This window comes from Podarcis liolepis, assembly GCF_965112155.1.
Source record: "Podarcis liolepis genome assembly, chromosome: 8".
NCBI classification, from domain to species: Eukaryota; Metazoa; Chordata; class Lepidosauria; order Squamata; family Lacertidae; genus Podarcis; species Podarcis liolepis.
Genome location: NC_139560.1, coordinates 31,603,624 through 31,628,166, shown reverse-complemented (window position 1 = coordinate 31,628,166; position 24,543 = coordinate 31,603,624). Strand labels below are relative to the sequence as shown.

The 24,543-nt window shown below is 37.4% G+C and overlaps 1 long non-coding RNA gene across 1 annotated transcript in view; it reads right to left on the bottom strand.

Moving 5' to 3' along the window:
• Window positions 1-307: 307 nt before the first annotated feature.
• Window positions 308-24,543, bottom strand: part of LOC310713419 — a 36,106-nt gene continuing 11,870 nt past the window's right edge. The window contains exons 2-3 of the long non-coding RNA XR_014529222.1: window positions 1,185-2,877; window positions 308-322 (exon numbers count right to left, since the gene is read on the bottom strand). This is a non-coding gene — a long non-coding RNA (uncharacterized lncRNA). The remainder of the gene's footprint in view (window positions 323-1,184; window positions 2,878-24,543) is intronic.

The window sequence follows — 24,543 nt, the reverse complement described above, 5'->3', positions numbered from 1 at the left end:
CTTAACTTTGAATGGATTGGATCTATTGTTAGCAGAAAACAAAAAATGATGTTTCTTTTATTACTAACAGTCCACCATTCCAGATGTTAATAGAACATGTTAAATACATTATGTGCTATTGGATATTCATTATGTTTGAAAAACCAGGACCTCAGTCTGGAGGGGGCAGGGGGAATGAATTTTCCTTTTAAATTGCATGAGATGTGAGCATTATTTTTCATTGCCCACTTCCAACATGTTCTATAGTATATCTCCAAAGATCAAATCATCTTAAAAGCATTCTTACTCAGCTAGTCTTGGTTTGGCCAATGAAACTTCACACCTGCATAAGAGAAGCAGAATTAGACCATGATATTCTTTGGTGCTCATTTTTATATAAAAACCTTTACGTTCAGAGAGATGTTGTTAGCTAGCTCTCCATTCTGTCACACTCTGAGAGAGAGCCTTGGGGTAAATTACTTAAGCTGAAGTCACAATTAAATTACGCTCCAGGTAGCTACACAATATCCAGTGGGGAATGGGCGTGTGATAAAAATTGTGGTGTGGATTGCAGCACAACTGTGAAGTCAAATGTAATCTCTCTGGCATTATGGGCATGGAATGTTGCAAGAAGACAATAGCTGGGCCAGGAGTTGTAAGGAAGGAGATTTGGGGGAATTTGAGGTACATGTGAATCTTAAGTCAAATCCAGTTAGTGAGAAGTCTCTTTCGAAAACAGAGTGAAATTGTGTTTATAGTTCCATGATGAGGCTACTTGAATGATATCAACAGAATCCTGGAACTTGCTTCTGAATCTTATTCACATAGTCACAGACCTACTGAGCTTCCCAGTTTGGAACATAGGCAGCTGTCTTATACTGAGTTAGAGATTGGTCCGCGAAGTTCAAAGAGAAGGGGACGACAGAGGACGAGATGGCTGGATAGTGTTCTCGAAGCTACCAGCATGAGTCTGACCAAACTGCGGGAGGTAGTGGAAGACAGGAGTGCCTGGGGTTCTCTGGTCCATGGGGTCATGAAGAGTCGGACACGACTAAATGACTAAACAACAACAGTTCAGTGCTGTCTAGTCTAACAAGCAATGGCTCATCAGGTTTTCACTCAGGAGACTTGCCTAACCATATTTGGAGATGCCAGAGTCTGAACTTAGGACCTTTTGCAGGCAAAAGATGGGCTCCTTCACTGACCTGCAGCACTGAGCCTTGCTCCACACAACCTGAAAGTATATTTTGGAACACATCTTATAGCTCCCCATGACTGCATGGCATGGAGGAAGCTCAGTAGTGGTAGGCAAGCTGTATTTCTAAGAAGTCCTGGGTTTCCTAGTCCACTGTTTGGAAGTGGATGAATCCTAGGAAGAAAGGGGGCAACGAAGACAAAATTAGACAACAGATACAACTCACAGGAATAGCCCATACATTGATCTTCTGACAGCTGGGAGTGTGAGTCTAGGTTACAGGCTCTTCCCTTAACTGGAACAAGGCAGAAGAAGATGCATATGCACCCAAGGGCTTGTTATTATACAGATGCTGATTCACATGACCAACTCTTCCATTGCTCTCCAAACGCTTCTGGTCCTTTGGAACTGGTAGTGTAAGTCCAGGTTAAGCCCTTTTACTCAAGAGGAGAGCATGCAAAAATAATTGTGTGTATTAGGAGCCTGGCTGATCTTACACTTCTTTCTCTGTTTCCTTGCTTAAAAGTGTTTTTGTTACAACTTGTTTTGCTACCTTCATTTAGGTTGGTAGGGCACTGGGGTGGAGAAGTAATCTGATTCCTCAGGCATGGACAAACACTTCAATTAGCATATTCTGTACTTTTCTCTCTCTCTCCCCTTTGCTTTAAAGTACTCTCCATTCTACTAGTCTAAGATTAGCTGGTACTTGTAATACCATCTTTTTAAAAGAAGGTTATTATTGTTTGGAACACCAAGAACTTTCCTTTCACTGTTTCAAATATCTGTAAAATGTCTGATTTCTAGTAAAGATATTGTGTTGTCTCACTTGCTCCGCTGCTTGTACAATCAAGATAGTTACATTACTATGCCACATTACTGATTCATTTATCTTCCTGAATCTGACCCATAACAGAAAGTTCAAGCAACGTACAGCTAATTCCATCAAGTTCCTTTTTTTTTTAAGTCTTTATTACCATAACCTATGTGGTTTCCTTCCACTTTAGAATGGTACAATTTTATGTTCTAGTTTGTATTATGTTCCCACAATGAACTGCCCTATCATAATCTGAGTAAATGCACAAGCAAAGAGAGTCATTTAAAGCAATGCCAGTAGTGTTCTGCAGCCAGAGAAGGTATCATTACACTTTCCTAGTCTCCCATTATCTAAGTGATGGATGTATATAGATATATATACCTGTAGGTCAAAGCTAGTGAAGGCTTTTTTATTTTATTAATCAAATGTGTCCTGCCTTTCTGCACATAGTCTCTAAGATGGCTAAAAGTGTGGTCCTATACACGTCTACTCAGAAGTAAATTCTATTGAGTTCAGTGGTGCTAGTTGTGAGGAAATGTGCAATGTCCTTATGAGCAAATGGCTATGAGGAAGCTCACAAGCAGATCATGGCGGCATAAAACAAAAAGTAGCACATGGAATTATATTAGCTTGGTTTTACAAGAAGCACACATTATCAAATCAACTAACAAAAAGTTTTAGATAACAGCAGTTCTTCTTTATTTCAGTGCCTGATATCTCCTCATGGTTTTCCATTACAATTTCTTTTAGTAGTTTTGCAGCTTAAGTCACTGCTGGGGGGTGGGAGTTGTTGCAATACGTCCCAAAATGTTTCCAAGCTGCTGTCAATAAGATTTCTCCATATTTGAGCTGTGGACATTTTTCTGGCCACTCCATGCTTCTCTAATACCTGTAGAGAAAAGAAAAACACAGTGCAGTTACAAACCAATGCACAAGTAACAGGAGAAACATCAGTTCAGAAGCAATCTTCCGATGTTGTTTTGGTAGCGTAAAGAGAGAAAAATTCATGTTTTTTTCTAAACATACTGCTCCAAAGTGGTCTCACAGATATATTTCATTGGTGCCGCAAAAAACAAGGTATTGTCATTGCCATCTGTTGCTTCGTTTAGTTGCATTAATCAGGTGACCCTCTTTATGTCACACTGTTGGCCATTGATATTTTTACTTCATACTAAACTGTCCTGAACAGGGGAAGCCCTAAAAGTAATAATAATCTGATTTACTAATGTAGCATCAATTTGTTTTTTCTGTATTTTAAAAAACCGCTAGGTTTAATAAAAGAACAACTAAGATGAATGGAATTTAAGATAAATGCAAGAGATAATGTCTTCACACTCTCTTGAATACATAGAAGGGACATGGGTGCAAAGAACATAACAAGGACTACAGTTGGAGCTTTGTTTGTGTTTACACCTCTGCAGTTCTGCCTGTTGAAGAAACCCAATGAGCAGTTTAAAAAGTAGCTTCCTACTTCCGATATGAGAAAGTCAAAGTAAAATGAAGCTCTGGCTGCATGCAGTTCTCCCTTGTGTTTGAATGTTCTGTCTCAGAATCCCAGACATAGACTGTAAACATGAATTACTCGATGTGCTATACACATCAATCATATACCTCATTGTAGCTGCTGTGATACCAAAGGCTATGCATTGCTTCCGCACCCAACTTTTAAAGGCCTTAAAACCCTATATTACTGTCCTTTCCAAACTATTTAGTTGGCATAAGTTACACAGACCTGGGAGAAGGCGTTGTGCTGTGAACCCATTCCCACAGTCATCAGCGGTAGGCAATATGTGTTCTTCCAGATGTTGTTAAACTCCAACTCCCATCAGTCCCAGCCAGCACAGCTAATGGTCAGGAATGGTGGGAGTTGTAGTCTAGCAACATCTGAACAGCTCCATGTTTGCTACTCGGGCTGTCGAACATGGCTATGATGCCCTTGGATGCACTAATGACAATAGATGTCATAACGTCTATAAGCATTAATATTTACCCATTATGCTCACTGTGTGAATGTTTATCTAGTGGGTCTCTGTACTAAGCTTTTGCAAGGATGTTACTGAAAATGGAAATTCATATTTATATTTTAACTTATCAACACTGGAACCTGCATTTGTTAGTGAGAAAGATTAAGGCTGCACTCCCATGCCTGCTTGCCATGAATTCCTAAGTAAGTGGAACTCAATGCAACTAACTTTTGAGAATACATGTTATAGGACTGCAGTCAACATTTCCATATTTTACTGAAGGACAATGAAAAATTTCTAAGTGAAATTCATGGTTTTCAGTTTTACTAATAATGTTCTAATAAACTTTAATGTGGGGTACAAATATTTTCAATAAATGCACACAGTTTGCTTTCTCTGTTCTCGTTCTGCCTTACTGCTAAGAGCTCTATCCTGCTGCTCCTCTTTCCCAGTGACTTATCCCTCCAAATCAAGCAACACGTCTTATGGAGATGTCACCATAATGACTGTTAGTGGCATTGACATCATTGGGGCCGAATTTTGGGGGCAGAGGTCCGGGGCCTCACTCAGCAAAATCAGCAAGAGGAATGGCAAACGTAGCAGGGGTGGCTTACATTATTTGGAAGTAAGCAAAGTAATGCACATTTATTTTGTTTTACTTAAAACATATCTATACCACCTTCATCAAAGATTCCAGGGTAGTTCACAACAAAATAAACACATCACCAGCATCCAAGGCAAACCTGGCAATGACTATAAAGTTCCACAGTAGCTCAGAGCAGAACTTTCATTGGGTCTGGCTCTGATCTGTGGCCCACCATTCTTGTTGAACTACAACAGATGCCCATGATCTGTACTTTCCAGAAATAATTAAATACATCTTTGTTTTGACGAGCCTTTCCATGTGGATGAAAAGGTGTCTTCCTTAGGTAATTCCTTTTGTATTGTTTTTCATCCCGTTTCACTGTTTTTATTATATGTTTGCAAATTGCCTGGACACACATGTAAAAAGTGACTGACAAAACCCCTGTGAGGCTGGTTAGGCTGAGAGAGGATGACTGGCTCAATGTTACCCAGCAAAATTTCCAACTGAGAAGTGGCAGAACCCTGAGACAAAGACTCTAAGCACTACACCACACTGTCTCTCTCACTTAGGTTTCATGATGTATTTAGGCTCAGGCGCTAGACAGTTTTACAATAAATGATCCTTGCCCCTTTGGGGGCTTTTGTTTTTGAGTTTGTTTCATTGTAACTGTCCTTTTGCTGGCCTGTGCAAGACGGGTGCAATGTTTTCACAGAATCACAATCTCATGCTCTGTGTTTGTGCAGCTAAGCAACAACACAACTTTCATTTTAGTTTGTTAAATATTCAGTCATCAATTGGGTTGATTCTGGTTTCATTTCCCACCCCCCATATTTGTTTTATGTGCCTGCAGTTTCAGAGGCTTGAGTCAGGTGGCTCCTAACTTACCACCAAACCAGAGGAATTATTTACATTTTTTTTTGGTCATTTAAACATTAGTACCATTTGAACTGGAGAAACGGCAAAGTCATCCCAAATGGAAATATTATTACAACAGAAGATACCAGCTGTTTTAAGAGACTGTGATTTTGTTTAGAGAATGTGAGGGACTGATGTTGAGATTAATTGCTTGTTGGCTTGCTAGAAAAGTCATGCTAATGATTGTTGCTTATCGCTAACAACCACCAATTATTTATTAGAGTTATAAAAAAAAACTAGCTGATGGCACCTATAGTGCGTGAAGCACTCTCCAAACCTCTGGAATGACACTCTTTGCCATGCCCTGTCAAGCTTATAATTTAGGAAAGACCCATGTGAGTTTCTTGCCATAACATATGCAGATGACTATTACTTAAAAAAAAGATCTCTGTAACTCATAAATAAAGTAGATGAAAACCCTGCAATACAGGAAGATGGAAGAGCAAATTCACCATATATTTATAATGTCAAACCATTATTTTCAAAAGGAAAAACACACAAGATGTGTGTCTTCCATGGGGCTTACTTCCTAAGTATATTGCCCACTAAGGGAATTATTCTGTGCATACTTGGGAAGTAAGCCCCATTGAGCTCAGTGCACTGAGGTAAAGGTAAAGGTAAAGGTACCCCTGCCCGTACGGGCCAGTCGTGTCCGACTCTAGGGTTGTGTGCCCATCTCACTTAAGAGGCCGGGGTCCAGCGCTATCCGGAGACACTTCCGGGTCACGTGGCCAGCGTGATGAAGCTGCTCTGGTGAGTCAGCACCAGCGCGGCACACGGAAACGCCGTTTACCTTCCCGCTATAAAGCGGTACCTATTTATCTACTTGCACTTAAGGGTGCTTTCGAACTGCTAGGTGGGCAGGAGCTGGGACCGAAAGATGGGAGCTCACCCCACTGCGGGGATTTGAACCGCCGACCATGTGATCGGCAAGCTCTAGGCACTGAGGTTTTACCCACAGCGCCACCCGCGTCCTTCATCAGTGCACTTACCTTTGAGTAAATATGTTTGGGATTGGGCTGGACGGTATACAATCTTAAATCTCGCCTATTCCACAGTTGTTGTTGTTATACCTATATAGGATTACTCTGGAATAAACTGTGATAGGATCATAGTTGTGCAGCATAGCCTACTAGGTCTGTAAAATTAGAGGACCTGATTTCAAAAGCAATTGCTAAACACATTTACGTGGAAGTAACTCAAATCAATTTTAGTTGAACATAACATTCTAGTAAATAAATATGATCTGCAGCTACAATTCTTGGCATAGTTTATGAGAAGTAAAGACCCACTGGATTCAGAAGTAACACTATAATCCTTACTTAGAGGGAAGACCCATTAAACTCAGCCAGACTTATTTTTGAGTAAACATGGATGGTTAAGTGCTGTTACTTCTAAATAAACACATTTAGGATGAAATAGGGCTGCACATCTGATTTAATCCAAGTACTCTACCTCATCTGGTTTTTGAATTACAGTCTGATGATTTTTCTCAGCAACCAATTGTCCCTTTTGTCGCTTAACAATTTGTATCGCCTTGAGTTAGACTAAGTATCGATATACAGACACATAGAAACCTCAGCGGGGTATGTGTAAAACATTTTAATCACAAATCTATGAAAATAAAATAGAGTATAACAGGTGCTGACATTAAAATACCTGGTATCATCTGATGCTAATTAGATACCTGAGAGCATAACTTTCTTGAGTGACATTTTTTGCTTTGCTGTTCCCTGCCATGTGCCCTAACGAAATATACCTTCTATAATTTGTAGTTTACAATTGCAAATTCTAAAAACAATATGCCATCCTGATGTCATACATAGGCATACTTCTAAAGGTCCTTTGAGTATCACCATTGCTATGTCCCATTATAAAAGAATACAGCTACCTTTTAAGAGCACTGCACTCCATCAACATTGCAGATAGCAAACTAGCCAAAATGTCTTCAGAATACCACCACATCAGTCTTCCTAAGTTCCTATGTCTCATCAAACTAATATCTCTATCTAGATGTGTGCTGCCTATACATCACCTTTGCATGCTGCACCTGTGATAAACTTGTGATAGCTGCTGTTGCTGGCACAACAATACCAGTACACTGGAAAGCATTCTGATTGTTTCATTGCACTGACTTACCACAACCCTAAATTCTTTCTGCAGTAGTTTAAAGGATTGTATCATTTGGCCAGTTATGTGTAAAGGGAGAATAAAGATTGGCCTTGCTTGAGACAGATGTAAAAAATTTAGTTTAGCATCCTCCCAAAACTTGTCAGGAGTTATCCTTCAGCTGCATGTCTTGCAACATTCCTGGGGAGAGTTACGGTAGGTGTAACAGTTCTACTTAAGCTAGTATGAATGAATACCAGATATTTAGGGACTTTAGCAGATAGCATACCAACTAAAAGTCTTCAAGGGGAATGAAAGAACTTCAGCATGAAGTTCTTGCATGCATATTGTGCAAAAGCATTAATAAGTTCTTGCACATGGCAGTGGCGTAGCGTAGGTTGTCTCTTCTGCCCCCCCCCCCCCGATGTTGCACTACGCCACTGGCACATGGTAGTTGCACAGAATCTTTTCAGTGGGTCCAGTATGGGAACACTGTGCAGCAGATTGCGTCCAAGGTTATTTAATCTTTCTTTTGTTAGCCTGTACTGGAGGAATATACGATAAAGTGTCAGTGAGTCTGATCAAAGGAGAAAGTACCTAAACGGAATTTTTACTGTGAATGCAGTAAACATTTATCTACGACATTATTCAAACTGCAGAATTTGTTCACTGGAAAATGCATTAAAAATAGGACTGCACAATGGAAACCTAGTGATGAAGGGGGAATTTAGAAAATTGTTTTAAAAAATAATAATCACAGCTGCATATGCAACACTGGCATTCCTAGAATGTTTTAGAATATACATATATATATTTCTCCACCCATCAAACACTTAATATAAGATGGGTGCTCTAGGCAATTTGCAAACTATAGTTCCATCTAGATATATGTCAGTGTAAATCAAAAATCTTCCATTCACTTTTTCTAAACAAGTATGCCATAATCTTTCCTACCCTTGTTTCTGTCAAACGCTCATAAATCTATTGCATTGCACTGTTTTCGCAGAATGAAGTCAAAAATCACAAATATTCTGAATATGGTAAAATACACATCCAGCAAGACTATCATCCTAGGAGACGTGGGTAATTTTCTTCACCTGAGGTATATATTTCATTGTAACAGAACTTTAATAGACATCAACTAATCATGTTTAAAGTCTAGCTCTTTATTATTGCCCTTTATCCATAAACTGCTCTTTTTGCTGACCTTAATATAGATGGTGAAAATAGCCAACCTTCCACATAAATGGTTATCTATATGGTCCCCCCCCTCCCCTGGATATTTAAGGTAGGACTAGTTGGACAAGACATAAGTAGCATTTTGTCAGTTTTAAGGTTCCACCCATTAATTTCTTTTGATCCAAGCCATCTAGCACTTTCATATAATACCTATAAATGGGTAACCCTAAGATATAGGGCTTTGGGTCTTTCCAAATATTCCTGTAGATTCTCTTCGAGTTTTAATCTGTTCAAAGCTGTGCCCATATAAAGAATTTTGAATATGAGGAATCACTTCTCTTGGATGTATAGTTTATAGTTTTGTATTTATTGAATTCATTTGTGGGCTCCCTTAGGATGTGAAATGTATGGAAATATATGTGCATTACTAAAGAAAGGCCTAAATTTATTCTTTCTTTGCATCATGCTCTTCTTTTCAGTAGAGGTTTTTAATTCAACACAGAACTAGAATGAGATGGAGCCAATTTCCTGGTCTATATGTGTGACAAATGCTAAAAGTAGCACAAGATTAACAAATTAGTTGAAGGGTAGGTCTTAAAAAAATGTTTAACTTTGTCTTACAAATAAAGATACAGGCTTTATTTAAAATAAAGCCTTCTTTACAGATGTGCAGGAAGAAAGGATCTTTTACTTCCCAGTAATTTAAGAAGAAAAGTTGGTATACGTGGAAAAGAAAGAGAGGGGGAAAAACCTTCAGTAACCTGAACAAAATTGTATTTGTGAAAAATTATAAAGGTTTTATGGCTTTTCAGTGCAAATACTGTTTTCTCTTGAATGCTTTTAGGTTTTGTGTTTGATGTTTCGTTCCATTTTTAGTGGTATTCATAATAAAAATAATTACTGTTTTCAGAACACATATTGTACATCTTACAAAAATAGGAGCTGTTGAGATACTGTGTTTTTTATTCATGCAGCTTCCCTGTATAGGACAGGTTAACCTGAAATGAAAGTAAGTGTGTGTGTGTGAGTTGTCAAGGGGGGTTGGGAAGAGATCATGCACATACACAAGCATACACAGACAGAGTACAGGCACATGTGTCTTTATAAAAAGGCTTAATGGTGGCTCAAAATAAAAGGTATGGAACTTGACCTTTCTAGCTGACACAGTAATCACCTACTTGATGTAATCCAGATCTAACACCAAATAATAAAACCATATGTGACAACAGAATGATTCACATTATAAAATTATTTGTTTGTAAATAGCTATGCTTAACCATCATCATATATGCATGGCTTAATTTTCTCTGTACATGGATGTGTTTCACAAATCCTGATTTTAAGTAGCTATTAACTTAGATTGGAGAGCTTTTTATGCCTGTGGTTCGGGATTACCTCATCCATTCTGCTTTTAGAAGCGTGTCATAGCCCACCTGTTTTGCTTTTGCCTAAATTACATCAAAATAATAGCATTCTTTACTGCGTACATTCCTACTTTCTGTATCCTAACATGATATCCATGTTTAAAATTCAAGTGCAGCCTTATTCAGGTTGTAAGTCTCAGTCATCCAATCTCCCCTTCACATATCTGTTCATGTTGACAGACTATGTCATAATACATCAACAGAAAGATCAGCACAGAAGAACAAAAATTCATCACCTGACAGCAAGAGGAAAACTGATTTCCACTATTAAATTAGTAGAAATGTACCATTACTTCAGTACCAACGAGGAGACCAGGGTTAAAAGAATTCATGGTGTTATGATTCTGCAGGAGAATCCATTTTGTCTGTTTGAAATAATATTTACATGAAAAAACGGTAAGGGCCAAGAGCCAAGGTTCAACACTGAAAGGTATAGAGTCAACTTCTGCCTTGTGTCTCCCAAGTTTGGAAACGTTCATTTCCCCAGAAGAAAGTTAACTGGGGACTTTTATTTCACAAAACAGTTTTCTGGGATTCTTTGTTTTATTAGTTCAAGACTCAGATCTTGAGATGCTTTGACTTTGGCAACTGGTTCATAGCTTAGGCAGAGTCTAAACATATATATATATACACACACAAAAGCTCCATCCTGCTTCCTTATTGGTGGAGATAGAATTTTTAATATACTATCCTGAGCCTTGGTGTTTCGGCAGGAATTTAACAATACCTGGAATAAATAATGTCTTTTGCAGCCTGGGGCAACAGCTGCCACTTATGCATTAATTCTGCCCCTGTTTGAACACTCTCCAACATATGCACTTCTCTTTTGTCTGTTATCCTAGAGTTGTGTTATTCCCAAATATTGACATCATCTACTTTTATCAGCACTAACTGCTCTGAAGCTTCCTAGTCTCATGCTCAGCTCTATTTCTCTCTATTGATTATCTTCCTCACTCCAGCAGGTACCGAGCCGGAGATGCTGTCCTGAGAAACAGCTTCCAATGACTTTATACGCACAATTTACACGGAATTGTTTAAAGAAGATATTAGCCTCAATACAAATCAGTGAACCTCGTTTAGTCAATACTGCACAATTCAGCTGTTGGCACCCTGTCACATGTTAGTCTTTAAAGTCAACTACCATACCCAATCTGCACATTAGCCATAGTATTTAGTTTCATATTAAAATGAGGTGAGGTTTTGTTTTGGGTTTTTTTACTCGACTTTTGGTTTAAATCTCCTCGGTGCCCTTTTTACATCACCTTGCTGAGCCATATGATAGTAATATAATTTTAAGTATAAAAACCTGAGATTAAATGCTTGATTTTTGACAGTGTCCTTAAATATAATAAATTCAAAGGGAAATACTGTTAGGTTAAAATGGAGTGTTTTTCATTAAGTCCAATCAAATGGTAGACAACAAAGGATCTTTTATTTGAGAATATGAAGTGAAAATGAAAACCAGAAAACCTTTACTAAGAAAAGGTCCGGCTAAATTATGTTGTAAGGAGCTCTCCAGAGTGAGCCTTGTTGTTTCACTAAGAGTGAATTAAACTAAGATGCATTATAGAGGGAATACTATACCAAGCGGCAAATCTTAGTGTTTCATGAAAATGAAAATAAGGCCCAGATTCATTCCGCACAGACAAAATGTAAAGGTTATATATGAAAATAAATACTGCAGCATCAAATCTGCTCTATTATAAGGACAAGGGTTGCAGATGAACATATATCCTTTTGTGTCCCAAAGCAATCTATATTATTTTAAGTGGGGGTTTGTTTCCAGCTTATCCTCCCCTCTATTTTTTATCAAAATAGTATTGCAATAATAATGGTATTTATCAGAATACTACCACAGTTCATCTAAAAATAATTGTCCCTTATGCAATCAAATTAAATATTGTTATAATACGTGTAACATTTTGAAAAAAGCGATGCTACATTTAATAGCTTACTTTCACTGAATTGTACACTATTCTGAACAGCAGTGAAAAAGTGCTACTATTATAGTTTTGAAATGCAAATGCATCTTATGATCATTATTTATAGAGGGATTCTACACATATCCTGTTCCATGTAATATTTTTAAAAGGAAAAAAACCCCACCAATGTGCACAAGATGTCAAAATCACAAGTGTGATCTATTTTCAAGGAAGGATGAGGAGTTTGGGAATCTGCAGAACAAAGAAAATAAACTCTTTTTGAGGATACTTGCAAGCTGTGTCTTAAATATTGATTTTAAATGTGTTCCAGCAATCCCTTTTTGGCAGAGTTAAGTTATGAATGTAACAAATTCCAGGGGTGGGGAAGCGGTGGAATACCTGGCATAGGTGTTTGGCTGTTTAAATAATATGCATTTTATAAGAGTTCTTTTTCCCTCTAAAGAGCTCAGCGAAGGACCCCAGTTAGCAGAGATATGTGGAAAGATGACCAGCCTAGCCTCCCTTATGGACACACACACACACACACACACACACACACACAGCTTCCTGAGACTCAGAGAATAGCCTTTTCCTCTAAGATTCAACCGACAACAATTCACATATGAAAAGGGGGGAATATGCAGGCAGGACCGAAATAACTACATTCTGAAGCAGCAAAAAGGCAGGTGTGATTTAGGAATTTATTGTGCTTGTGGCTGCTGCTGCTGCTGCTGCTGCTGCTGTGTATGTGTAAGCTACTTCACAGGGCTGAAGTCTATTTTCCATGAATCTAAAATATGTAAGTGTAAATATACAACTGGATGCAAACAATTTGCCCGATGCTACTTGGTCCATTTATGTAGGTAGCTTTCCTTATTTTTATTTTTAATTATTTCTATTATATTTTTCTACTGCTTAATCTATATGCCTCTGTCTGTATATTAAATATTGCTTCAGTTGCAATTTCGTTTTCAATTCTTAATATCAATTTATTTTTTTAAAAAATGCAGAGTCTATAGAATGGTAAAATACAGCTATACTGCAATCCTATGCATTCCTACTCGGAAGTAAGCCCTACTGAGTTCAGTGGGACTTACACCTAGGCAGGTGGGTATAGGATTGCAGCCTTAAAGTAATTTTGCACTGTGCTACTATAATAGTAGCAAAAGAAACACAAAGAGCACAATCCAATCATAATTAAAGAATTTTAATCCCCATTGGTTTCAACTACAGAGTTCAGCACAAGCTGTGAATGTTTCCTATTGAAACCAATGGTACTTATCACTGCTTAATATGGCTGGAACATACCCATAAGCCAATTACATATTGTATGTTTGATGTGCCATATGAGAACACATTTTTAAAAACTATAAATGGGCATGAAGTACTGTATTGCTTTTTTAAAATTATATATCAGCAGATGCTGGCTTTTTACAAGTAAGGGACAATGCATAACCTTTAACTTTATATAAGATTTAACTTTTTCTGTAACGATTAAAAATGTCTATCAATATTATATTATCATGCTTATTTTTACCATAAGATTATTTAATGCAAAAAAAATATTGTTAGCTATATGCATTTGCTTCTCAATAAAAGCAACATCGAGTTATGGTGTACTGAAACTCTGTCTATGTGGGACTACTCAAAAAGGGAAGGAACTGGGTTTTGAAACTGTTTCATACTATTGGGAGGGATTTCTTTTTTTAAACAAAACTGTATATATATCTTTTCTTTATTTAGAGGGGAGGAACCATATTACCTCCATAAAATCAAATGTTTTCTTAGGACTAATGCTTCAGATCAAGTTGCTAGGTTGTTGCTTTTTTACATTTACCATTATCGTTGGATAAATTAAAAACAAGTTTAACCAATTTTCTTGTTTTAACATTAGGTTTCTAATATATATTTGAAGAAAGAAAATTGCCTAAATTGCAGGAGATTTCTACCAGCAGATCCTGCATTATCAAGATACCATCATTGGTGTTGTTTATTAGCAGAATGCTGTTAGCCTTCTTAGCTTACTGGGTTGTTTTTTGTTAATGCTTACAAATTTAATCTCAGATATGTGTACCTATGATTTAGACAGGTGTCAGTCAGCATTAGTGTGTCAATTTTTCACAAGAAAATAGAAAAGAAAGTCTAAACCTCTCCCATTAATGTAGCCAAGTTCCAAAAAACCATATTATTAAATACCATTTATATCCTTAAGGTAAGAATCCACTGAGAAAAACATCACACTGTTTATGATATATCTAAAGCCAAATTAGGTATAAAGCAGTCTAAATAGTTTCCTGCTTTCTTTAATCAGTCTCCATAGGTGTTCATACAGTGAAGTGAATAGGGTGAAGCTATTAAAGGAACTGTAATTGCCTTCCTGAAGTAATAATATATCTGGTACAAATGTCAATATAACCCTCAAGAATTCACGGGTTCTGTGCCAATTGGAATGACTCAGTTTTACAGCAGAATCTCCAACTTGTTTACTTGGAAGCAAGTTTCCTTGATTTCAGTAGCACTTACTTCCAGGTAAGCATGGTTAGGATTGTATCCTTAGGATATTATGCTAGCCCATGGTTACACATAGTACAGCACATTATTGTGTTTATACTAATACGTACATGCATACAGAAAGAGGACAGAGGAACAAATGCTAAATGAAAGGATTTGATACAGTCATTTCCATCCCAGAAAAAATATACGAACCATTCAATTCTGTGCATGTTTCCACGCAATCTCACTGTCTGGTCAGTGGGGCTTACTCCCAAGTAAGTATGTACAGGATTTCAGTCAGAATTAGTAAGTGGGAATACAGTGGTACCTCGGTTTAAGAACAGTCCGGTTTAAGAACGATTTGGTTGATAAATTCCGCTAAACTAGAAATAGTGTCCCAGTTTGAAAACTTTACCTTGGTATAAGAACAGAATCTGAATGATGGAAGGGCACCGGCGGTGGGAGGCCTCATTAGGGAAAGCACGCCTCAGTTTAAGAACAGTTTCAGTTTAAGAACAGACTTCTGGAACGAATTAAGTTCGTAAACCGAGGTACCACTCTAGATACTAGTATATATTATCTCATTGATTTTGGATTTGTAAGTGAAAAGAGATGGTATTTTTTTTTCTGTTATACAGGAAAAATCCCAAGGCTCTCCTGCCCATGAGCTTTGAAGCTAATGTAGGTAGACCTGTTTAAAGAGACACTTGCTGCAGCAGTTAATGTAAGACAATTTTGTATAAACCCAAGGGCCAATTTATGCAGCCCTTTTAGCCAGAGATGTGATTTTTTGGGATGTGTGTTCAGAATACATAGAAATGAAGTCTTCTCGTTGCTCTATCATGTATCCAGACCACGGTTTGCCAGGTCACCATTAATTTTCCAAAGGGGGGCCAAATGGTGGTATAAGGAGCCAATGGTGAATCTGGAAACTGCTTCACCATGGATTTAGGGTTGACAATTCCTCTGGCAACTAGCAGTTAACTTTCTAAAATGGGCAGTGGAACTTTGGAGGGAGGGAATATGCAAACAAGCTGACATTTTACACATAATGGGACTAGTGTACATGCATGAAAGTGTGCGTACACACTTATCAGGGGAAGTATTCGATTTTGACTCATAGAAGTAAAGAAAAGGACATTTGAAATGCTGATACTTGTGAATATTTATACTGAAGTGGGTCTGACAGCTAAAAGAGAATTACTACTTATGAAATTCAGTTTTGTGAATTGCACGAGAACTAAAAGGGATTCACACTGCCAGATTTTTGTTTGTTTGTTTTTTTACATGCTGTTGACAACTATTACATGATAGTTTGGTCATTTGAAATGTACATCATGTGTTGACTCTCTGTGACAGCTGTTTCAACACACACAAGTAGTACCTATCAACAGGATGAAAGCTTGCCTTGAATGGGCTTAGCATTTCAATCCAACGAAAACAAATACTATTCAAGGAAATATTTAAACATACAAATATTGATTTTAGTGTTTTGAGTTCTTTTTTAAAAAAAGTTTGAATGAATACTGATGCTATGTAGCATTCCGCTCCCCCTTTTAAATCATTTTAGGAAGAAATCATACACAAGCAAAAAAAAAAAAAAAATTCCATGTCTTTGGCAAAAACAAAAATAAAATGAAATATGGCAAGCCTACCCAATACAGAACTCTGCAATTGCTTCAAGGTGCACATGTCATTTCTATGCTTACAGTAGTGAATGGGCTTAACTTGTGTACATATGTGAGCTCAACATGTCTCTATACTGAATTTAAGTAGTTGGCATGAGCTGTGGTTCAGTGGGAGTAAACTCCTTTTATATCATTTACATAATTAAACTGGCCAATACTTTAATTCTGCATAACACAATTTCATTGGGCCAATAGTCTGATTCCATTCCCAGAAAATAAAACTTTCAACTTTTGCTGTTATGCCCTCATAACATCAAAATTTCAATACTGTAGATATGTTATTCCAGTATTCCATTTTGGATTTGCAAGAATGAATGCTTGAGAGCTGCATAATAGTCTGTTTAAACATTTGAACAGCACTGGATTAAATGAAGAGGCAATTAATTCTTGGATTAGTATGTCTGTAGGATACAAAATATGTGGGGCTCTCAGATACTGATAGCCTCAGGTATTTGGCCCACCATAGAACCAGGTGCTTAGTTTCATGGATGGAACCACTTCATGTTCTATAAGATCACTCTTTGGGAATCCATCAGTAAGTACCCTTTAATAAAGAGTAATTTAATTAATTTAAAGCATGAGCAGATATTAATATATTCTAGGCTAAAAGTATCTAAATAAAAAAAATCTGATAACTAGTCTTTCATGCTGTTGCTTGTACTAGATTCAACACTAAGGGCAGTGTCCAATACTAAGGTAAAGGTAAAGGGACCTCTGACCATTAGGTCCAGTCGTGACTGACTCTGGGGTTGCGGCGCTCATCTCGCTTTATTGGCCGAGGGAGCCGGCGTACAGCTTCCAGGTGATGTGGCCAGCATGACTAAGCCACTTCTGGCAAACCAGAGCAGCACAGGGAAATGCCGTTTACCTTCCCGCTGGAGTGGTACCTATTTATCTACTTGCACTTTAACGTGCTTTCGAACTGCTAGGTTGGCAGGAGCAGGAACCAAGCAATGGGAGCTCACCCCGTCGCGGGGATTCAAACTGCTGACCTTCTGATTGGCAAGCCCTAGGCTCTGTGGTTTAACCCACAGCGCCACCCACATCCCGTGTCCAATACTACCCCTCCACTAATGGGTAACATCCTTCAGACAAAAAGGTTAAGGCATTTTTTATTTTTATTTTTTTGCTGATTACTGTGTCTCCCTGCAGCCCCTTGTGAGTCCCCACACTCTCTGAATCTACTTCAGAGATTTCAGGAACCCACCAGAGCAGATTCCAAGGTAGGAGATAAGGCTTTGGGGAGGAGAGCAACTGGCAAAAATTGCCTGTTCTCACTTTCTGCTGATGGAGGCCTTCTGTCAATAGAGAGGACAGTATTAGATACCATCCTAAACTTGCAAATGCTGCACCTGCACCTTGATTTCAATTAAATGAGCATGTGGTGCTCTTGACTGAGTTGTAACTTTAAATAATAGAGGGAACACAAGTAGCATTGTAAAGTTACAAATGTTTCCATTTTAAGCCAAGCAAAACGTAATAACTATCCATTTCAATTTTGGTGATACAGTATTTACAGCTATGTAAATAAACCTTCAAATTACAATCACTTTAAATAATCTGAAGTATAGCCATCTTTTCTGAAGTAATTCTATTTAACTGTCTAGCTAGTTTTGTGAAATTTCTTCAAAAACTGGATATCACAACAATTTAGCATTGCACTTTAAAGATAATGGGATATATCAAGTTGGTATCCTTGTGCAAGAACATTTGCTCCAGCTGAAGCCATTCGCTAACACAGGAAGAGGAAATGTGATTGTTGCTTATTTTCCCTCTGCAGCCATCATAGCCTCCTACAATCTGTTCTGGAAGATTGGGGAACCCTCAAGAACAGATTATAGATGGTACTGGGAGCTACAGCTAAAATCTTCTGTCCTCCCCTTCCTCCATTAGCACCTTCCCTGGAGTAACAGCAGTAGGGGACAACTGGATACTACCCATTTTTTAAAAGAAAAAAAGATGTCTACTTCTAATCTGATAATGATGCTTAAGATAGTACAAAGTCTGAAATGAAAATTAGTCATCTGAAGAACTCTATTGTAACAGATGCAAGAGCAAACATTTGAATTCTATCAAGAATTGTTCCTTTATGTCAATACAGCATGCATGGCAGCAAAACTTGGTAGACTGAACTCTTATGCTCTGGTCATAAACAGTTGCACACACATTGTTAGGGGATAGCTGACAGGGTCGGCACCCTCATCTTTTGCGATGAGCACCAGGTATTCTGCCTTATTCCCTCCTTTTTTTCCTTTTAACTGAATTTGTTTTTCTTTGCTCACAGGGTGGCTGGGTGCACTGTAAAGTGCAGAACTGTTGGGGCCCCAAACACCTATCATCTTCATCTCCTCAGGAGCCTAAATGCATATAAATTAAAATGTGTACATTTTATGCAGCTATGTGACATGGGTCTTTTGAGTACTGCATGTAGCAATATCCTGAGAACTGCACCAACGTACCATCAGCCATTGTACTACAGGTATAATGTTGGATTTGCCTTCACTTGTAGCTTGCAAATGGGTGACGTCTTTGGACTAGCCACATGGTTTTCCTATTATTCTTCATGCTGTGCTGGAACCTTTGGGATGAGACATCATTTACCTTTGTCTTGTTTTTCCCATGATATGGGTTGATCTTTAACAGTGTGAGATGAATGTGGCTGGTGTATGAAGAATGCTGCCTTAGAACTGAGACTTCATCATACTGTGCTGCACTATTGGCAATTTAACTACCTATCTAAATCTTATCTGCTCACAAAAGAAGCAGAAGAAGCAGAAGCCCTTAATATACGTGGAGTTTCACAGAGTAAAACAGGAGTTTAGGTCTCTGTCCCAAGGAACCTACAATCTAAAATTTGACACATGGGATGCAATAGGAGAGAATAATGAAGCTGAGGTTTAATAAGGAAAGAATATATATGCTGTTGATTTGTGTGGATTTATGTGTATGGGGACTACTGGATTCTGCCAAAGATGTTATGGAAAAGATGAATTCTGGCAAGGGGAAGGAAGCAAGCATCACAAATTGCTCAGCAGTAGAGCAATTGCTTTGCATGTAGAAGGCCATAGGTTTAGTTCTTGGTGTCCCTGGGTAGGGTTAGGGGAAAGTCCTTTCTGAAGAGTCACTGCCAGTCAGACTAACTACTGGGCTTGATGAACCAATGGTCTCAGTTTGGAGCAGCTTCCTGTGGTCTCAGGGGTTCTGGAAGGCATTTTCAAATATAAAGGGCAACAAGGAAGAATGTATCAAGTAATTTAACTCCAAATGATGTTTTCAGGTGTCAGAGAACATCTCAGCAAGAGAAGCAAAGATCATGGGTAGGCATATATTATGATAGGAGGGCAAATATATGGATAGGAAAGACAATAGAAGGCTTTGAAGATAAGGATGGGGAGGCTTTGGTTTGCAGAATTTTGGAATAGACAGGAAGTCACTGCAAGGATTTGTGGAGGGTGTCATGTGGTCAGAACAACAAAAGGGGTGAACTGAGGACCGAGCTCCAAAAGATATGTGTCTTTTTTAAAAGAAAGAAAGAAAAGAAACGTGTATGCTTGGATTGCCAAATTGTAATGAAATATCTAGTAAGTAAAATCACAAGAATGAAAATACTTTTAGGATTAAAATGTATACTTATGTTTGAGGATGAAAAGATGGAGATGGAGCTGTTCCTTGCCTCTACAAAAGGCTTTGGGTCTAATTATTTTTAAGTATAATTCAACCAACATCTTCTCATGCTTAGCTGCACTGAGTGACACTATTTGTGCTGCTGAAACTGAGCAGGTTGCTGTCAGTTTAAAAATGACTATAATAAAAGTGACCATGAAGATGGATCTTGTGATTTTGCGTTTCTAATCAGTCATCTGTGAAGAACACTTTTGCTTTGATTCAGCAGACTGGTGACAGCCATGATTGATAGTGCATGAGGATGAAAAAAGGTTATTAACTGTCTTCCTATTAAACTCAATGTATTACCCCTCTAGGTGCATCTCATACTTTAAGTTAAAGTACTTACTCAGGTAAGGTCAAGAATGAACTCTATAAACACCATATCCATCCTGTTGTAGATGAAGAAGGAACTCCTAATATTAATGTTTTTGGAGAGTTCTGCATTAAAGGATATTTGAATTCTATTACTATCATTATATAGATTAATACAAAAGTAAGTACAAAAATTGGAAACGTACGAGAGACAACATTGCAGCATATAAGATACAATGACATGCATCCTGATAATAGTGCATCAAGATGCATTATCCCCCAAAGATGCAGGGCAATGCACTCTTAAAAATAACTGCTTAGTAGCAATATCAAAGCTTCCATTAAAACAGATTTTAACTGCAGTTAACAAAATATGAAACCTATGTTACAGATACAGTAATAGGAAAAATACAATGTAGCACTACCTCTAAGAGATTTGTTTAAAATTGATTTTAGTTTATCTGCTTGTGTTTTCATGTTACCCATATTCACAAATTTGGACTTGAAGAAAAAGTCATATCCAATGAAATAGATAGACAGATGGATATAGATGATTCCTAAATTTTCTAGAAAGGCTTGGTTTTCTAAAAGTGATGACTATGAAGTGACTAGCTTTGAAGAGGGTGAAGTACTATGTTCTCTTTTGCATTTCTGTCAGTGACATGAAGAAGAAAATTCAATGAAAGGTGATATAATAGTACAGGTAATATAAATATTCATACATGCATTTATTTTCAAAGAATATATATTAACTGCTTTTATGTGTAATTTAAAGTTTGCTACATATTAATCCATGTGATAAATTATCATAAATTTTAAATATTCTGAATATGTTCAATATTTTCACATTGTTTTAAATACTTCACTGATATTTTCAGTAGACAATTCCTTAGTAAGAGGTTTTTCAAACAAAAGAAACCAAATATTCACCTTCTTCTCTAATGAAATGTATAACAGGTTTAAAATAACCTTTTAGCATATCAAATAACTTATACAGCACCCCGTCCCCACCTGCAACAAATATATTTCTCATGACTTTCTTTCAGAACATGTTGGCATTTTACAATAAATTGTAATTCAGAATTTTAATATGTCTTAACTTATTCAAATAAGACTTTAGCTCACTCTAATTTAAAATTAAAATTCCAGCTATTTTAATTGTAAAGTGATTTATTCCAAGCAAACTTGCTTTAAAACAAACATCTGCTAAAATCATTTAAATTCTTTATATCAAATACTTTGGTTATGTACCATAAAATATTGAAATATTTTTCTCTCCCCCCCCCACTCCCTATTCATAATGTTACCATAGTTCTGTAACTGAGAAAAGTATTTGGTATAAGACTAAAATGAGCATCAAGACTAAATGTATACTGTCTAGTACCGACATAGTATCATATTCCTTCAGAAAGAATGTATAAGGAGGAAAAATCTGTAAGGTATCTGTTGCTGTAATGTGTGTTACCCTCAGGTGTGAATTTGGTTATATGAACAGGTTTTCCTATCTGTTTTTTTATCAATTGAAATCCTTTTTTAATCCCATGTGAATTTATAACTGGGTATGCTTTCATTCAAACAATTTGTGAATTGTCTCTGGATGTTGGTGAACAACAATTTCAGGGGTGAGGGGTGTCATATAATTTAGCCATCAATATTACTGCATATTTTTGTTGTTGTTGTTCAAAGGACATTTCTATATTGGACTTCAAATAAAGGAAAGAAATGAAGTGGTGTTATAAACCTGATGAGAGGCTTCTTATTTTCACTCTTTTTAAATGTTTCTTTTCACATGTGCCCACATATGTATTGTGAATTATTTCAGGGGAAGAGAAAAAATATAATTCTTCCCTGGAGAATGCATAATGCATTAAATGAATAAAATTCCAAAGATCACAGAGGAATCCAGCTAAAAAATAGTAAACAATAATTGTTTTAGGCATGTAAAAGCATTTTGGAGGGGCGACAGGACTGAAAGAAGGCAGGATTATCTGGATTAGCTAACACAAATTTATATGAACCTGTTCCTAGATTACCATTGGGAAAGAGATTCTGGTTATATCTTTGGTCAGAAGCTGCGTAGTTACTTGCCTGAACGACCAGTTACAAGCCATGCTATGATATTTGCTTCACAAAACTATTTCGAGATTTTAAAAAAATGGTTGCAGACTTTAAAAAAACCCCACACACATTCATACTAAAAACAGTGAAGATGCTGTCATGAAATCCGGAAATAATTAATCAAGGTTATTTCTCCATCAGTTTCAAAGAAATGCTCCAGCAACATCAGAAAACAACACAGAAGCCATTTAATGTGAGACACCATTCCCCTGTTCTATATTTGGAACCTAGAATAGGCCACAAAAACCCAATGAACTGCACTTGCAGAGGCAATCATGGGGGCATGTTGTTACTGTCAACCATTCAAGGCATGATTTCTGGCTATCAGGATTTAAATGACTTTCAGCACCATTTGGAAACTACTGAAAATGGCATTGCGTAAAGTGAGCTACAGCTTATCCCACAGCTTTAGCTGCAATGCACACGGTTGCTTGCACTACTGCAGCTAAAATTGCATTCTATACTGCATTGTTGTGCTCCCCATTTAAAGCTGTAGCCCTTTGGTTGATTATGGAAAACTGTAGTTGTGCACAGCCTTGCAGTAAACCTTAGGACTCTGTAACAGTGACTCTCTTCATCCCAGCACAGTCAGATGAGTCAGCTGCAAAGGCTACAGTAAATACAGCCATGTCATTGCCATTCCTGTGCAGCGGGTACAATAATGCTCTGGAGAATGGATCCAAAAACCAGTAGGAGGAGACTTGTGGAATTCTTGCTCCTTCACTGGGACCCTAGTATAGTGCTTGCTCAGATTTTGCAGAATCAAGTAATTGGCTCCATTGAACTGAACAAGACTAGCAGTGCAGTTCTAACCATGGGGAAGTGATAGTAGTTCAGTGATAGAGCACAAAGTGTCAAGTTCAATTTCTGGCATCCCCATTTAAAGGAACCGTGTAGCAGATGATGTGGAACACCTTTTGCCTGAGACCCTCTGCCAGCCAGAGTATGCAGTACTGGGCTATATGGACAGGCTAACCTAGTATAAAACAGCTCAGAAATAACTTCCAGACTATTTATTGGAGCTTATTTGCAGATATGCGTACATAGGATTGCAGCTTAAAAAAATTGCAAATACACTTGCTTACATGGCATATGGATCACATCTTTTGCCTTATAGGTTGCTCTCTATGCAGAGTTAAGGGCATGAAGCAATGGTGTAACAAACTAAAATTTCTCTGCTGAGTATAGCATTTGTTTTCTCTTTTACAATGCAAGAGGTCACTTTCACTGTGTTCAATGGCACACTTACTCCTTACTAATATTCGTTTAGGATTCTAATTTTACAGGGCTATCAATCTATTCAAAAGTCTATTGAAAAGTAAGTCCCATTAAATTAAGCAGAACTTACTGTCAAGTAAGTGTGTTTAGGACTACTGCCATAAACTCCACTTGCCACTTCAATTAAGGGATTGGAGAGCCTATGGGAAGAATCCTGAAACCACTCCCAGTAGCTTTGATTGCTGTTTGAACAATCTACCAAGTATCATACAATTCTCTGTCTCACATCTGATGAGATTGAATTCCAAAGCAAGAAAACTTATATCCTATGAGACAAATAAGTAATATATGCTACTATGATATACAAATTTGGTACTCAGTAAACAAGTGGCATGTATTGTGTGCTTTATACATAATTAGTATCCAGTACTAAAGAGGTTAAGTTCTTGATGCAGAGGCTATAGCATACGTAACTCACATTATTTATAAAATCTAGCCTCATAAACACAGGTTGGACAGGGTTTTGTTGTTGTTTTTGCTGACTTTGCTTGTTGTTCAGTACAGAAGCTAATGCACTCTGCATATGCTCAAACACCCTCTTGTTATAAAGCTTCCTTGCTTTGTTATAAAGCTTCCTTGCTTTGTTATATTATTGCTGCATTATATTAAACAGGGACATTGGGAATCCATTGAATGTTGGAACTACTGGTGTTCCTGCCACCTCTTTAATTTGTTTAATGGTAGCCCAACCCATCCTGAAAGCTAGGCTGTTCAAAAATAATATGTAAAAGTAAGATAATGTTTAAAAGTAATGTTTTTAAATGTTTAAAAATAAAAAACCCTACCATTAAGGCAGCAACAAGAATAAAAAAAAAATATTGTGAGCGGGGAAAGGATATGTTTTAATGTGGCAAATTGTGCATAACATGAATGAGTCCTAAGGACAATGGTACACTATAAA